This window comes from Phyllobates terribilis, unplaced genomic scaffold, assembly GCF_046119375.1.
Source record: "Phyllobates terribilis strain yellow unplaced genomic scaffold, ASM4611937v1 Scaffold_1__5_contigs__length_1240528914, whole genome shotgun sequence".
In the NCBI taxonomy this organism is placed as follows: domain Eukaryota; kingdom Metazoa; phylum Chordata; class Amphibia; order Anura; family Dendrobatidae; genus Phyllobates; species Phyllobates terribilis.
This window is the reverse complement of record NW_027362761.1, coordinates 442,200,862-442,217,960: the sequence shown is the minus strand read 5'-3', so window position 1 is coordinate 442,217,960 and position 17,099 is coordinate 442,200,862.

Here is a 17,099-nt window from a genome sequence, read left to right as displayed (position 1 = left end):
GCGGTGCAAGGAGGGGCCAGAGGGGCGTGACTAAGTATCAGTCGACTCCGTGAACCAGGGAGGAACCGAGCAGAGGGACCAGGTGCCACTCTGGGAACGACCTTGTATGAGAGCAGGTGACTCCCACGGGTCAGAAGGCAGGAACTGACTGGTACAGTGGATGAGCTTTGGCTGGCAGGATGATGGGTGGTCTGGGTAGACAAGCAGGCTGTTTAGGCAGATAGTCAGGCGAGTGTTCCAGGTAGGCAAGCTGGCGGCACAACAAGTATCTGGCTGGTGCTTCCAGGCAAGCGGGCAGGCAGGCACAGCAGGTAACAGGCAGGTGCTTCCCGGTAAGTGGGCTGGCAGGCACGGCAAGTAACAGGCAGGTGCTTCCAGGTAAGCGGGCTGGCAAGCATGGCAGGTAACAGGCGGGTGCTTCCAGGTAAGCGGGCAGGCAGGCACGGCAGGTAACAGGCAGGTGCTTCCAGGTAAGCAGGCTGGCAGGCACGGCAAGTAACAGGCAGGTGCTTCCAGGTAAGCAGGCGGGCAGAGCCTATAGACAAACTGGCGGACTGGACTGTAGACAGACTGTCGGGTAGAAGAGAAGTCAGGCTAGCGGACTGAGTAGAATATCTGGCAAACAGGACTGACTTGCCGAGGACCTGGGGGGGCTGAAGCAAAGTAAGAATCACAAAGCAACAACCTTGCACGGGCACCTCCATATTGGAGGAGGTGCCTCTTATAGGGAAAGCCCTCCGGTGATTGGCCGGGGACTTTTTATGACGGCGCGTGCGGCCCCTTTAAGAGGGAGGGAGGGCACGTGCCCTAAGCACAGAGCCAGGTAAGCTGCGTGCACCAGCAGTAGCTGCAGGGAGGCCGGAAGACGCTGGAGCAGGACCGCGGCGGTAAGGAGGACGGCGTCTCTACCTGGCAGGGGGCAGAGACGCCGATGCTACAGTACCCCCCTTTACGCCCCCTCTTTTTCAGGCCAGCATGAATTTTTTTAAGAAGAAGAGGGGCATGGATGTTCTCCCTGGGTTCCCAAGACCTCTCTTCCGGGCCAAACCCCTTCCAATCCACCAATCTTACCCTTTTGGTGGCCAAAATGTTCTCTACCTCATAGACGTCCTCAGCGCAAACTGGAGCTGGAGTGGTACCTGGATCATCAGAAAAATAATTAAGAACAACTGGTTTGAGGAGAGATACGTGGAAGGAGTTGGGAATCCGTAAGGTGGCCGGGAGTTTTAGCTTGTAAGCCACGGGATTAATTTGCTTGAGAACCTCAAACGGACCGATGAACCGCGGACCCAACTTATGCGATGGAATTTTGAGCCGAACATGTTTGGAGGAGAGCCAGACCCTGTCTCCCAGACGAAAAAGAGGCGGATCCAGACTTCTCTTATCGGCATATCTCTTCATCTGTTCAGAGGACTGAAGAAGTGTGGATCTAGTGTTTTCCCAAATAGTAGAAAATTCGCTGACCAGAGACTCCGCGGCAGGATTGTCCACTGAAGCGGAGACGGGAAATGGGATCCGGGGGTGTTGACCGTAGACCACAAAGAAGGGGATTTGGAAGAAGACTCACTCTCATGGTTGTTATAGGAGAACTCGGCCCAAGGTAGGAGCTCAACCCAATCATTATGGTGAGCATTGCCGAAATGCCGGAGAAAGCTGGTAAGGACCTGGTTGATACGTTCCGCTTGACCATTGGACTGAGGATGATAAGCAGAGGAGAAATCCAGGGTGACATCCAACAGCTTACAAGTAGCTCTCCAGAAGCGAGAAGTGAACTGGACCCCGCGATCAGACACAATGTGGAGGGGTAGGCTGTGGAGACGAAAGATGTGAAGGATGAAGTCCTTAGCTAGCACAGATGCGGACGGGAGACCTGGGTGATGGATGAAATGGGTCCTTTTAGAAAAGCGGTCAGCGGCCACACAAATGACGGTACAACCGGCAGAAACAGGGAGATCCGTAATAAAGTCCATAGCAATGTGTTGCCATGGGGCGGAAGGTACGGGTAGAGGCAGGAAACGGCCTGCGGGCAGATGCCTAGGAACTTTGTTACGGGCATAGGAGGAACAAGCCGAGATGAAATCCGCAACATCCTTGAGTAGCGAAGGCCACCAGTAATGCCGGGCGATGAGCAGGAAGGTCTTCCTCTGGCCAGCATGGCCGGCTAGTTTGGATGAATGACCCCAGAGAAGAACCTTCTTATGATCCGGAACCGCTACAAAAGTCTTACCGGGTGGAAGACGAGACAGGTCAAACGGGGCCACGGTCATTACTCTGGAGGGGTCGATGATATGCAGATGCTCCTCCTCTTGGTCGGAGGACAGGATTTAGCGGGATAGAGCGTCGGCTTTAACGTTCTTGTCAGAAGAGCGGTAATGTAGAGAAAAGCAGAATTGGGCAAAGAACAGAGACCACCGGGCCTGACGTGGATTGAGTCTCTGGGCGTTTTGTAGATAGGCCAGGTTTTTGTGATCTGTGTAGATGATCACCGGGTGTAGAGCCCCTTCCAGCAGGTAGCGCTACTCCTCCAGCACCAATTTGATGGCAAGCAGCTCACGATCTCCTATGGAGTAGTTGTGCTCAGACGAGGAGAAGAGCTTGGAGAAAAAGCCGCAGGTTACCATTCTCCCGGACGGGGATTTCTGGGTGAGCACTGCTCCGGCTCCGGAGGAGGAAGCATCAACCTCCAGGAAGTACTCCTTGTTGCAATCCGGGCGGTGCAGCACAGGGGCGGAGGAGAAAGCTTGTATTAGGGAGACGAAGGCCTCCTTCGCTTCAGAAGTCCATTCCTTGGGATTTGCTCCCTTACGGGTGAGGGCGGAGATGGGAGCGGTCCGGGAGGAGAAATGAGGAATGAAGAGGTAGTAATAATTTGCGAAGCCAAGGAATTGCTGAATCGCCTTCAACCCCTCCGATCGGGGCCATTTTAAGACGGCAGAAACCTTCTTGGGATCCATCCAAAGACCAGTCTCAGAGATAATATATCCCAGGAATGGAAGGGAAGTCTGCTCGAAGAGACATTTTTCAAATTTAGCGTAGAGACGATTCTGCCGGAGCCTAAGCAGAACCTGACGAACATTCCTCCGGTGTGAGGGCAGATCCGGAGAGAAGACCAGGATATCGTCCAGGTACACCACTACGCAAGAATACAAGAGGTCACGGAAAATGTCGTTAACTAGCTCCTGGAAGACGGCTGGGGCATTACAGAGACCAAAGGGCATCACGCGGTTTTCATAGTGACCGTCCTGGGTGTTGAATGCCGTCTTCCACTCGTCTCCCTGGCGGATCCAGACGAAATTGTACGCCCCACGTAGATCCAGCTTGGTGAAGACCCTCGCGCCTTTAAGGCAGTCGAACAGCTCCGAGATGAGAGGCAGGGGGTACTTATTTTTGATCGTAATTTGGTTAAGCCCCCTGTAATCGATATACACCGCGTGCAGAATTATTAGGAAAATGAGTATTTTGATCACATGATACTTTTTATACATGTTGTCCTACTCCAAGCTGCATAGGCTTGAGAGCCAACTACCAATTAAGTAAATCTGGTGATGTGCAACTCTGTAATGAGGAGGGGTGTTGACTAATGACATCAACACCCTATATAAGGTGTGCTTAATTATTAGGCAACTTCCTTTCCTTTGGCAAAATGGGTCAGAAAAGAGATTTGACGGGCTCAGAAAAGTCCAAAATTGTGAGATGTCTTGCAGAGGGATGCACCAGTCTTGAAATTTCCAAACTTTTGAATCGTGATCACCGAACAATCAAGCGTTTCATGGCAAATAGCCAACAGGGTCGCAAGAAGCGTGTTGGCCAAAAAAGGCGCAAAATAACTGTCCATGAATTGAGGAAAATCAAGCGTGAAGCTGACAAGATGCCATTCGTCACCAGTTTTGCCATATTTCAGAGCTGTAACATTACTGGAGTATCAAAAAGCACAAGGTGTGCGATACTCAGGGACATGGCCACGATAAGGAAGGCTGAAAAACGACCACCTTTGAACAAGAAACATAAGATAAAACGTCAAGAATGGGCCAAGAAATATTTTAAGACTGATTTTTCAAAGGTTTTATGGACTGATGAAATGAGAATGACTCTTGATGGGCCAGATGGATGGGCCAGAGGCTGGATCAGTAGAGGGCAGAGAGCTCCACTCCAACTCAGACGCCAGCAAGGTGGAAGTGGGGTACTGGTATGGGCTGGTATCATCAAAGATGAACTTGTGGGACCTTTTCGGGTTCAGGATGGAGTGAAGCTCAACTCCCAGACCTACTGCCAGTTTCTGGAAGACAACTTCTTCAAGCAGCGGTAGAGGAAGAAGTCGGTATCGTTCAAGAAAAACATGATTTTCATGCAGGACAATGCTCCATCACATGCATCCAACTACTCCACAGCTTGGCTGGCCAGTAAAGGTCTAAAAGAAGAAAAAATAATGACATGGCCCCCTTGTTCACCTGATCTGAACCCCATAGAGGACCTGTGGTCCATCATAAAATGTGAGATCTACAGGGAGGGAAAACAGTACACCTCTCGGAACAGTGTCTGGGAGGCTGTGGTGGCTGCTGCACGCAATGTTGATTGAAAACAGATCAAGCAACTGACAGAATCTATGGATGGAAGGCTGTTGAGTGTCATCATAAAGAAAGGTGGCTATATTGATCACTAATTATTTTGTTTTTTGTTTTTGCATGTCAGAAATGTTTATTTCTAAATTTTGTGCACTGATATTGGTTTACCTGGTGAAAATAAACAAGTGAGATGGGATTATATTTGTTTTTTATTAAGTTGCCTAATAATTTGGGACAGTAATAGTTACCTGCACAAACAGATATCCTCCTAAGATATCCAAATCTAAAAAAAACCCCACTCCAACTTCCAAAAATATTAAGTTTGGATATTTATGAGTCTTTTGGGTTGATTGAGAACATAGTTGTTGATCAATAATAAAAATAATCCTCTAAAATACAACTTGCCTAATAATTATGCACACAGTGTACGGCCGTAGCGAGCCGTATTTCTTTTTAAAGAAGAAGAATCCTGCTCCAGCCGAGGAAGTAGATTTCTGAATGAATCCCCTAGCAAGATTTTCCTTGATGTACTCAGACATGGCCCAGGTTTTAGCCAGTGACAAGGGGTAGACACGCCCACGGGGAGGTGAAGCACCAGGTACCAGGTCGATGGGGCAATCATACGGCCTATGAGGTGGTAGTGTCTCGGCTTCCTTCTTGTCGAAGATGTCCGCATAGGACCAGCAGGGTGCCTGCAGACTGGGTAGATTAGCCGGAGTAGACGGAGGTCGAGCCGGGCGAACCGGAACCGGGCAGGTCTCATGGCAATCCTGCCCCCAACGGAGCACCTCACCGGATCGCCAACTCAGAACGGGTTCATGTTCCTGTAGCCAGGGTAGACCTAGCAAAAGGGAGTGAGAGAGTCCGGATAGCACATGGAAGGAGATCCTCTCTGAGTGCAGCATTCCCACCTGAAGGGTTACAGACTCTGTGACGAGCAAGATGGTCACCGGAAGGAGGCTTCCATCCACAGAAGCGACTGCCAATGGTTCAGCCAGACGTTTGGTGGGAGATCTGATACTTCTCTACAAGGGACTGAGAAATGAGATTCCCAGCGGCTCCGGAATCCAGGTGGGTGGTTTCAAAGAAGTGGGTCTCTCCACAGGAAATAGAAATGGATAGAATCAAGGATGGAGAGGATTTACTCTTGCCTAGGACGACCTCTCCGAGCTGTCCAAGACACTGGAGTTTCCTGGCTTCACCGGACAGGAGCGGATCAGATGCTCCTTACTACCACAGTAGAAACAGCTCCCCTCGGCTCGGCGTGTTTCTTGGCGAGATTTGACCATCTTGGTCTGGTCGATCTGCATGGGTTCAGGCGAGCGTACCCGGGGAGTTGCTGGTTGGGAGGCAGGTTTCTGGAAAACAGGAGCAAGACGAGGAAATCTTCGCTCCCGGGTAGTCTCCTTAGCTTGTTCCAGGAAATGGATGTCAATCCAGGTAGCTAGTGACACCAGGTCATCCAGGGTGGTAGGAATGTCCCGGCCGGCTAACTCGTCCTTGATCCATCCGGAAAGACCCTCCCAGAAGGTGGACACCAGGTCTCATTGTTCCAGGCAAGCTCAGATGCGAGGGAATGGAACTTTAAGGCATTCTGGCCCATGGTGAGACTCCCTTGAAGGAGACAGAGCAATAAGGAGGCAGTAGAAGTCCTTCGTCCGGGCTCATCGAAGACCTTCCGAAAGGCAGTGAGGAAAGCCGGAATATCGGACACCAGGGGATCCCCTCTCTCCCATAAAGGGTTTAGCCATGCCAATGCTTCCATGGTGAGGTGAGACATGAACGCCACCTTGGCCCGGTCGGAGGGAAAGTGATGTGCCAGGAGTTCAAAGTGCAGTGTGCACTGGTTCAGAAAACCCCGACATAAGACGGGGTCACCCCCAAAATGAGGAGGCGCAGAGAGCCGGAGTCCAGAGCTGGATACCATGGCACCAGTAGGCTGAGGCGCCGCCCGAGCAGGTGCCGCTCGGCTCGAGGCGGACACAGGTGGGACGGACAGCGTGTCCAGGCGGGAGCTGACAGACCACAGGTAGGTCAGGATGGTTTCCTGTTGGGATCTCTGACGAGAAACCTCCTGGTACAGGTCAGCAAGCGAAGGAGCCTGGGGGCCACCGGGTTCCATGGCCCGTGCAAACTGTTACAGATCCGGGTGATGGAACCTCTGTGCTGCGGTGCAAGGAGGGACCAGAGGGGCGTGACTAAGCATCAACTCGGTTCGACCAAGGTCGCTCGGCGGCTCAGTCGACTCCGTGAACCAGGGAGGAACCGAGCAGAGGGACCAGGTGCCACTCTGGGACCGACCTTGTATGAGAGCAGGTGACTCCCATGGGTCAGAAGGCAGGAACTGACCGATACAGTGGATGAGCTTCGGCTGGCTGGCTGATGGGTGGTCTAGGTAGACAAGCAGGCTGATTAGGCAGATAGTCAGGTGAGTGTTTCGGGTAGGCAAACTGGCAGCACAATAGGTATCTGGCTGGTGCTTCCAGGTAAGCGGGCAGGCAGGCATGGCAGGTAACAGGCAGGTGCTTCCAGGTAAGCGAGCTGGCAGGCACGGCAGGTAACAGGCAGGTGCTTCCAGGTAAGCGGGCTGGCAAACATGGCAGGTAACAGGCGGGTGCTTCCAGGTAAGCGGGCAGGCAGGCACCGCAGGTAACAGGCAGGTGCTTCCAGGTAAGCGGGCTGGCAAGCACGGCAGGTAACAGGCAGGTGCTTAAAGGTAAGCGGGCCGGCAGGCACAGCAGGTAACAGGAAGGTGCTTCCAGGTAAGTGGGCTGGCAGGCACGGCAGGTAACAGGCAGGTGCTTCCAGGTAAGTGGGCTGGCAAGCACGGCAGGTAACAGGCGGGTGCTTCCAGGTAAGCGGGCAGGCAGGCACGGCAGGTAACAGGCAGGTGCTTCCAGGTAAGCAGGCTGGCAGGCACGGCAAGTAACAGGCAGGTGCTTCCATGTAAGCAGGCGGGCAGAGCCCATAGACAGACTGGCGGACTGGACTGTAGACAGAGAAGTCAGGCTAGCGGACTGAGCCGAAGATCAGACTGGCAAACAGGACTGACTTGCAGAGAACCTGGGGGCTGAATCAAAGTAAGAATCACAAATCAACAACCTTGCACGGGCACCTCCATATTGGAGGAGGTGCCTCTTATAGGGAAAGCCCTCCGGTGATTGGCCGGGGACTTTTTAGGACGGTGCGCGCGGCCCCTTTAAGAGGGAGTGAGCGTGTGCGTGCCCTAAGCACAGAGCCAGGGAAGCTGTGTGCACCAGCAGCAGCAGCAGCTGCAGGGAGGCCGGAAGATGCTGGAGCAGGACCGCGGCGGTAAGGGGGACGGCGTCTCTGCCTGGCAGGGGGCAGAGACGCCGATGCTACACACTGCCTTTGCCAAGCGGCAACAGGCTGTGCTGAAGATAATATGCTTAATGCTTAGGCAGCAAACCTCCCACTGCTGCAGAGTTGTTGAAAGCTGTAACACAACAGCCTGATCTGTGGCTCTCACCGCTGGACATACAGCCAGGCATGGTCATGTGTGACAATGGGCGGAACCTGGTAGCGGAGGAATGACAGCCAGAGTAGATGCGGTTTCCCTCTATGCCAGTCCTTTCACCGAGTTAAAGAATATGGCTGTGGTGAAATACAACTCTCACCAAGAAGCAGTGTCAGACTGAAGAACATTGGGCCCACCAGTGGATTTGATTCTGAGGACCCACCTTTCTCTCCAGCTCAAGAGCTCGATAGCAGCTGCAAAGTCTGCGCTATCATGAACTCTCCTGATGGAGAAGCCAGGGCCCTCCCAAGGATTCTCTGGTGGGCCCATCCAACCCTGCCAAGAAGCAGTCCTGGCTAAGAAAAGTCTGTGTGAATGCTTTTTTACTGAGGGGGAAGCCCACACAAATATGGAGAGAACATACAAAATCCTTGCAGATGTTGTCCTTGGTGGGATTTGAACCCAGGACCCCAGCGTGCAAGGCTTCAGTGCTAACCACTGAGCCACTGTGCTGCCCTCTCTGTTATTCCTCTGATATGTAACATGCTGGAGAAACTTGCACCTACTGCCACTCAGTATCTTCAGCTCCTTTGTGAGAAACTAATGTATTTGGGCAGCCACTCAGTCTACCAAATAAAATTGTGGATGGCTTTATGGCTTTGCTTCTGGTAAAGGGTGCCAATACCAAACCACTGGAAATATTCCAGGCTGGTTGGAGGCAAGCTGATTCCCCTCAGCAAGCTAAGGAGATGGTGGTCTCTATCATCATCACAACCTGCAAAGTTTGCGCTATGAACTCTCCTGAAGGAGAAATTAGGGCCCACCGGAGGAGTCTCTGGTTCTCTGATGGGCCCATCCAACCCTGCCGAGAAGTAGCTCTGGCTAAGAAAAGTCTGTGGGAAGGTTCTTGGAGACTCTATGGCTGTTTTTTTTACTGTGGACTGGCTCCAGCAATCTATAAGATTGCAATCTATACGATCCCTTCACTGGCTCTCCATTGGCCAGAGACTTCAGTTCAAAACTGTAACCATGACATGCAAAGCCATCCCCAACCTGTCTCCTCCATATATCTGTGACCTAGTCTCCCGGTATATACCTGCATGCAACCTCCGACCCTCACAAGATCTCCTTCTCTACTCCCGTCTTATCTTCTCTTTCCTCAATCGCATACAAGATTTTTCCCGTGCATCTCTTCTACTCTTGAACTCTGTACCCTACTGTTGAAACCTTTAACCCCTTTCCAGCCCAAGGCGTACTAATATGTATCTGCGCCCTGGGCTTTATGGGCCTTATGCGTATTAGTACGCCTCGGCGATTTCGCCTGTACACAGGTTGTGCGGGCGCAATGGCTGCCGAGTGTCAGCTGATTGTCACAGCTGACACTCAGTGCCTGCACATTAACCCCTGAAGTGCTGCAATCGAAATCGATCACAGCATTTGGGGAGCAAGGGGGGAGGTAAGCGCCGATACTTACCTCCTCTCCAGCGTCCCGCGGCGTCTGAGTCCGGTCCCGGATGTTGTTATGGTGACCCGATGTCATCATGACAACATCCGGGTCACCAGGATGCAAGAAGTTACTTTAGTCATGCGCAGTGTGCAACCAAAGTAACTTCTCCCTGTGCAGCTCTGACAGGCTGTATAGCACAGGGATGGTGCTGCCCATGCATACCAGGATAAGGCTGAGGGGGCCCTGCATACCAGGATGAGGGATGAGGGGTGCATGCATACCAGGATTGGAGGTGAGCGGTGCCATGCATACCAGGATTGGGGTGAGGGTGCCATGCATACCAGGATTGGGGTTGAGGGGTGCCATGCATACCAGGATTGGGGGCGAGGGGTGCCATGCATACCAAGATTGGGGGTGAGGGGTGCCATGCATACCAGGATAGGGATGAGGGGTGCCATGCATATCAAGATAGGGATGAGGGGTGCCATGCATACCAGGATGGAAATGAGGGATGCCATGCATACCAAGATAGGGATGAGGGGTGCCATGCATACCAGGATAGGGATGAGGGGTGCCATGCATACCAAGATAGGGATGAGGGGTGCCATGCATACCAGGATAGGGATGAGGGGTGCCATGCATACCAGGATAGGGATGAGGGGTGCCATGCATACCAAGATAGGGATGAGGGGGACAGGATGGGGGCAGCACAAATAACAGGATGGGGGCAGCACAAATACCAGGATGGTGGCAGCACATACCAGAATGGGAGACTATATACCAATAAAAATGCTCACCATCCGGGTGTAGAACGGGTTCAATAGCTAGTAACTTATACCGCACGAGGAACGGCATAAAAAATAAACTCTAGGGTTAGAGTTACGGTTCTGCTAGAGTTAGGGTTAGGGTTGTGCTAGGGTTAGGGTTGGGCTAGGGTTAGGGTTGGGTTAGGGTTGTGCTAGGGTTGGCCTAGGGTTATGGTTGGGCTAGGGTTAGAGTTGGGCTAGAGTTAGGGTTGGGGTTGTATTAGGGTTGGGCTTGTATTAAGGTTGGGGTTAAGGTTGTGTTGGGGTTGGGATTTTTTCAGAAGTAAAGAAAAAAAAATGATGACGATATGGCGACTAGTGTTGAGCGCAAGTGCTCACTACTTGAGTTTGCATCTGGTGTTCGGGTATGCATAGAGTATAGCGGGTGCTCGAGTGATATGCTCAAGTCTCAGCCCCATATGTTTTGCAGCTGTTATATAGCCAAAAAAAAACTTGTGAGGATTGCCTGCCATGCATGAGCGATCCCCGCATGTTTTTTTTTGGGTGTCTAATAACCGTGAAACATGTGGACGGGAACTCGAGCATGTCACTCGAGCACCTGTGATACATGATGCATGACTGAGTACCCGATGCAAACTCAAGCAGCGAGCATTTGCACTCAAAACTTATGACAACTTATTCAATATGATGACCTAATGTTATCAAATTCGGAGTCGTAAATCTGGGTTCAAAATCTTCAATATACCCATTGGTAAAATCCTTGAGGGGTGTAGTTTCCAAAATGGAGTCACTTGTGGGGGGTTTCCACTGTTTAGGCACATGAGGGGCGCTCCAAACTCAATATGGCAGTCGCTAATTATTCAAGCAAATTTTTCAATCAAAAAGTCAAATGGCGCTCCTTCCCTTCCGAACCCTGCTGTGCACCCAAACAGTAGTTTTCTCCCACATATGGGGTATCAGGTTACTCAGGAGAAATTGCACAACAAATGGTATGGAGCAATTTCTCCTGTTACCGTTATGAAAATGCAAAATTGGAGGCTGAAAAACATTTTTGTTAGAAAAATGTGAACATTTTATTTTCACGACTCAATGTTCTAAACTTCTGTGAAGCACCTGGGAGTTCAGGGTGCTCACCGCACCTCTATTTAAGTTCCCTGAGGGGTCTACTTTCCAAAATTGGGTCACTTGTGGGAATTTCTACTGTTAAGCACATCAGGGGCTCCCCAAACGCCACATGGCATCCGCTAATTATTTAAGCAAATTTTACATTCAAAAAGTCAAATGGCGCTCCTTCCCTTCCGAACCCTGCTGTGTGCCCAAACAGTGGTTTTCCCCCACATATTAGGTAACAGCGTTCTCAGGAGAAATTGCCCAACACATTTTGGGGTTCATTTTTTAATGATACTCTTGTGAAAATAAAAAAATCGGGGTCTAAATTAACATCTTTGTGGAAAAAAATAAATATTCATTTTTTTCTTCCACATTTCAAAAATTTCTGTGAAGCACCTGAAGGGTTAACAAACTTCTTGAATGTGGTTTTGAGCTACTTGACTTGAGGGGTTCAGTTTTTAGAATGGTGTCACTTTTGGGTATTTTCTGTCATAAAGGCCCTCAAAGTCACTTCAAATGTGATGTGGTCCCTAAAAAAATGGTTTTCTAAATTTTTTTGTAAAAATGAGAAATTGCTGGTAAACTTTTAACCCTTGTAACTCCCTAACAAAAAAAAAATGTTGGTTCCAAAATTGTGCTGATGTAAAATAGACATGTGGGAATTGTTATCTATTAACTATTTTGTGTGACATATCTCTCTGATTTAAGTGCATAGAAATTCAAAGTTTGAAAATTGCAAAATTTTCAACATTTTCACCAAATTTCCATTTTTTTCACAAATAAACGCAAATGATATTGAAGAAATTTTACCACTATCTTGAAGTACAGCATGTCATGAAAAAACAATCTCAGAATCAGTAGGATCAGTTGAAGCTTTCCAGAGTAATTACCTCATAAACTGGCAGTGGTCAGAATTGTAAAAATTGGCCTGGTCAATAACATGCAAACCACCCTCAGGGGTAAAGGGGTTAAAGGGAAGCTGAAGACCCACCGCTTCCATCAAGCCAACAACCTGCAGTAACCCTCGCTCCACCATACTGCTGCATGACCGGCTGTACCCTCACCTACTGTGTCCTCACCCATCCCTTATAGACTGTTTGTGCACCCTCTTGGGCAGGGTCCCCTCTGCTCTTGTACCAGTCTGTGACCTCTTTTCACCTGTAAAGCGCAATGGAATAAATGGTGCTATAATAATAAATAATAATAATTATACTACTTGTACTCTGGGTCAATTGATGGCACTTTCCAGGTGACTGCCCCTAAATTGATGTGTTTCGGCAGCTTTTGGTCCCGTTTCAAGGTGTTGTGTATGCGTTTGGTTTTGGCACCCATCGAATCCAATGTTCGGCGAATATTCGAAAATTACATTGGCGAATATTGTAAAAACGGCGATTGTAAGCCAAAACGAATATTGAAATATTTGCTCGTCTCTAATCAGAAACACCCTTAAAAAAATTATGTGGGTGTTGCATCACGGTCACCCTGGTGATATGGTGGTGGAGGATGAGGAGAAAGAGGAGGGCGACATAAAATAGAACAACTCCTGAAGAGTATACCCATGTCTGGGTGTGAAGGGGTGCATGGGAATAGACCCCCAATAAATAACCACTGGATTTGAGTTTATGTTTGATGCTATCACCTGGTGGTGTTGAGAAGTCTGGCCCAATCCAGCCCTTGTTTATTTTTATAAGAGTCAGCTTGTTAGCATTTTCAGTTGACGGCCGGATGCTCCTATCTGTTTTATCAGTTATAATGCCCCTGGCAGCACTGAAAACCATCTCTGACAAAAAGCTAGCGGCCAGGACCTTCAAGACATAAAGAGACAGTTCATGCCATGTGTCCAGCTTGGATATTCAACAGTTGTAAGGCTCAGAGACAGAGAGGAATCATGGAGGACGCTGGTATGGTCGCCAATTTAGTCCTTCAGCATCTTCCAAAACTTTTCCCTCCTTGTCAGAGTACCCTGTGTATCAGGGCCTGGACACTGGGAGGGTCTAAGAAAACTGCCCCAGATCTTTGACAGTGTTCTCCTGCCTCTGCCACATCTGATTTGTGTCTCCCTCGCTTGTACTCCTTGGTTGTCCAATGAGCTGTCTGACTGTGACCTCTGCCGCCAGCGTTGTCAGATGGGAAATTTTTTTTGTTATAATTCTTCAACAAGAACCTGAACTTAATATCTCCAAAAATGAACTCCTTCGTTTTCCTCCCTCTACTAATCTACCTATACATGACTTTGCAATTTCCGTTAGGTGGTGCCACCATAACCCACTCGGCACGTCTGCTGTCTCGGAATAATATTTGACACACAACTTTCCTTTATTCAACGTAGAAAATCACTCACTTGTTCATGTCACCTGCACCTTAAAAACATCTCCACAATTCAACCTTTTCTCACCTTTGATACTGAAAAAACTCTTACTGTCACTCTTATTCACTACTGCAACACTCTTCTAATAGGTCTCTCTCTAAACAAACTGTCTCCTCTCCAATCCATTGTGAATGCAGCAGCCAGGGTCGTATTTCTATCAAGCCGCTTCACCGACGCCTCTACGTTGTGCCAGTCATTGCACTGGTTAGGTTACTTAATCAATCACTACAGAATACAATACAAACTCATCTCTCTCACCCACCAAGCTCTCCACAGTTCTGCACCACCCTATATCTCATCCCTCATTTCTGTGTATCACCCCTCTCGTGCCCTCCATTTTGCAACTGATGTAAGACTGACATCCTCCTTAGTCAGAACCTCACACCTCCGTCTCCAAGAATTCTCTTGTGCCATGCCAGTTTTCTGTAATGCCCAAAATGCGTACAACGAGATGGTCACGGTAAAGGCAGCGGAACATAAAGTCGGCCATGTGTGCCAGACTGCCAACAGCCAAGACTTCCCCGTTCTCACCAAGAGGATGACTGTCTATGTTCTCTTCCTCCTCCGCCTCCTCATTATTACCCAATCCGCGTTCAGACGAGATGAGGCTGGGCTGAGTAGCATCACCCTGTATAGTTTCTTGCTCCGCCTGCAATGCCTCCTCTTTAATTGTGACCAGCGAACGTTTCAGTATACAGAGAAGCAGTATGGTGACACTAATTATGGTGTCATCGCCACTCACCATCTTTGTGGAGTCTTCAAAGTTTTGGAGGATGGCACAGATGTCAGACATCCATGCCCACTCATCAGCTCTTATGTGCGGAGGCTGACCTGAATGCTGACAGACGTGTTGAAGCTGATACTTAACAACTGCTCCCTGCTGCTCAAAATCATTCCAAACAGCTGCAACGTTGATTTCCAATACGTGGTCACATCGCACACCAGTCGGTGAGCTGGAAGCTGCATATGCTGCTGAAGCCCTGCCAGGGCGGCGGAAGCTGTAGCTGACTTTCTGAAATGGGCACACAAGTGGCATACTTCCACAAGCCGCACCTGGGTAGGTATTGAAAAACCTCAGAACCACTAAGTTGAGCACATGGGCCAGGCATGGTACGTGTGCGAGCTTGCCTAGCTTCAGTGCCACCACCAGGTTCTCTAAAACAGCTTTCAACAACTCTGCAACAATGTGCAGTTTGTCGTCTAAGCATACAGTCCTGCTCTTTGTTATTGGCACACACAAAGTTTAAATAAATAATCTGGAATATCTCCTGATAAAATTAATCAAGTGATGGAGATGGAGGCTGAAGAGGAGGAGGAGGAGGTGGTGCAGGAGCTGTAGAAAGTAGGGGCAACCCTGATTGACCCAGGGCCCGCAATCCTCTGCCCCAGGAGGACGTGTTCTGTCCCAGGGACCCAGTTTCCACAATATTAACCCAGTGGAATGCGTTAGTGAGATGAACCATCCCTGGCCACATTCACTTATCCACGTGTTTGTGGTTAGGCGGTCCTTCCCACTTAAGTGCACTGGGGAAGGCATGGGTAATGTTCTGGGACTCGCGCTTGTGAAAAGCGGAGGCGACACTGGGAGAAATAGTGGCATTTCTCCAATCTATCCTAAACTCTGTTGCCCAACTAATCCACCGGTCCCCTTAATATTCCCTGGCCTCTCCACTCTGTCAATTCCTTCACTAGCTCCCCATTGCCCAGAGACTCCAGGTTCCAAACCCTAACCTTGGCATGCAAAACCATCCACAACCTGTCTCCTCCATAAATCTTTGACCTAGTCTCCCGGTACTTACCTCCACACAACCTCTGATCCTCACAAGATCTCCTTCTCTACTCCGCTCTTATCTCCTCTTCCCACAATCACATACATGATTTTTCCTGTGCATACCCTCTTCTCTGGAACTCTCTACCCAAACATTTTTGATTCTCACCTACTGTTGAAACCTTCAAAAGGTACCTGAAGACCCACCTCTTCTGACAAGCATACAACCTGCACTAACCCTCGCTCCACCATACCGTTGCATGACCAGCTCTATCCTCACCTACTCTTTCCTCACCCATCCCTTGTAGACTGTGAGCCCTCGCTGGCAAGGTCCTCTCCTCTCCTGTAGCAGTCCCTGTCACATTTTTGTTCAAGATTATTGTAATTGTGTTTGCGATGAATATGTATACCCCTTTTTCATATATAAAGCGCCATGGAATAAATGGCACTAAAATAATAATACTGAGACTGGACCATGTGGAAGACAGGGTGGTGGTGGTGGCAAACTCACTGGAAGAATTATCTACTATTCAACCAACAACCTTTTCACACTGCTCTGCCTTCAGGAGCGGTGTTCCGTGGCCCCCTAGAAATTGGGACAGAAAGGTAGTTCGACATGATGTGGGTGTTTGTTGTGCTCCCTCAGAAGGCACAGTTTCATCTTGACCATGGCCTCTGCATGCACTATCACCATCACCGTAATGTTCACTTCCCCATCCCTTTCCACACACCTTGCCCATTTTAAATGGAGTTTAATATTTGTCACAATGCCAAAAATGTCTGTATTATTACTGCACTAATATTGGATCACATCTGATGAGATGACCACAGTTTTAGGCAGTGACCTGGGAGTCAGAGATGCTTCCAGGGGTCTTCCCCATGCTGTTCCCATGTTTTTTCAGCACTGTATGAATGTGTCTGATCATGTCTCACACACCACATGGCCAGATAAGGTAGAAAAATGTTAAAATGACATTTCACAGAGAATGTATTTTTCACCGTTGAAAGCAATGCAAAAGTGCAAAAACGCATCAAAAACGCTACGTGTGAACATAGCCAAAGGTGTGGGGAAGCATTTTTGCTTTTGGCTATTTATTTTGCCTTATATACAAGTCATTACCCTGGAAAGGATGTTCTTTAACATGTTTCCCAGGAAAATCCATTTTGGTTTTGTTTTTGTATATTTTATTATGAGTCCGTAAAAGTGACGTAATACCTCTGACAACATTGTGGGCAGCAGTCACCTGGGAGTCATAAATGCTTCCAGGGGTCTTCCCCATGCTGTTCCCATGTCATTTGAGCACTGTTCCCATCGATTTGGGCAATTTTTAGGCCCTCTGCAGACCGCCGGGGGGGCCGCCGGAAAAATGCTCGAGTTTCCCATAGACTTACATTGGGCTCGTTGATCGGGTCAAGCACTTGAGAATTCTAATTTGCTTGACTCGAGCAATGAGTACACGAGCATTTTAGTGCTCACTCATCACTAATGGAGACTCAATCAGGATTCTCCACATTTCCAAAAATCAGTGGCAGACACCTGCAAAGTGGCATAAATTTCACTACAGTAGAAATAGTGTAATTAGGATCGACACCTCTTCC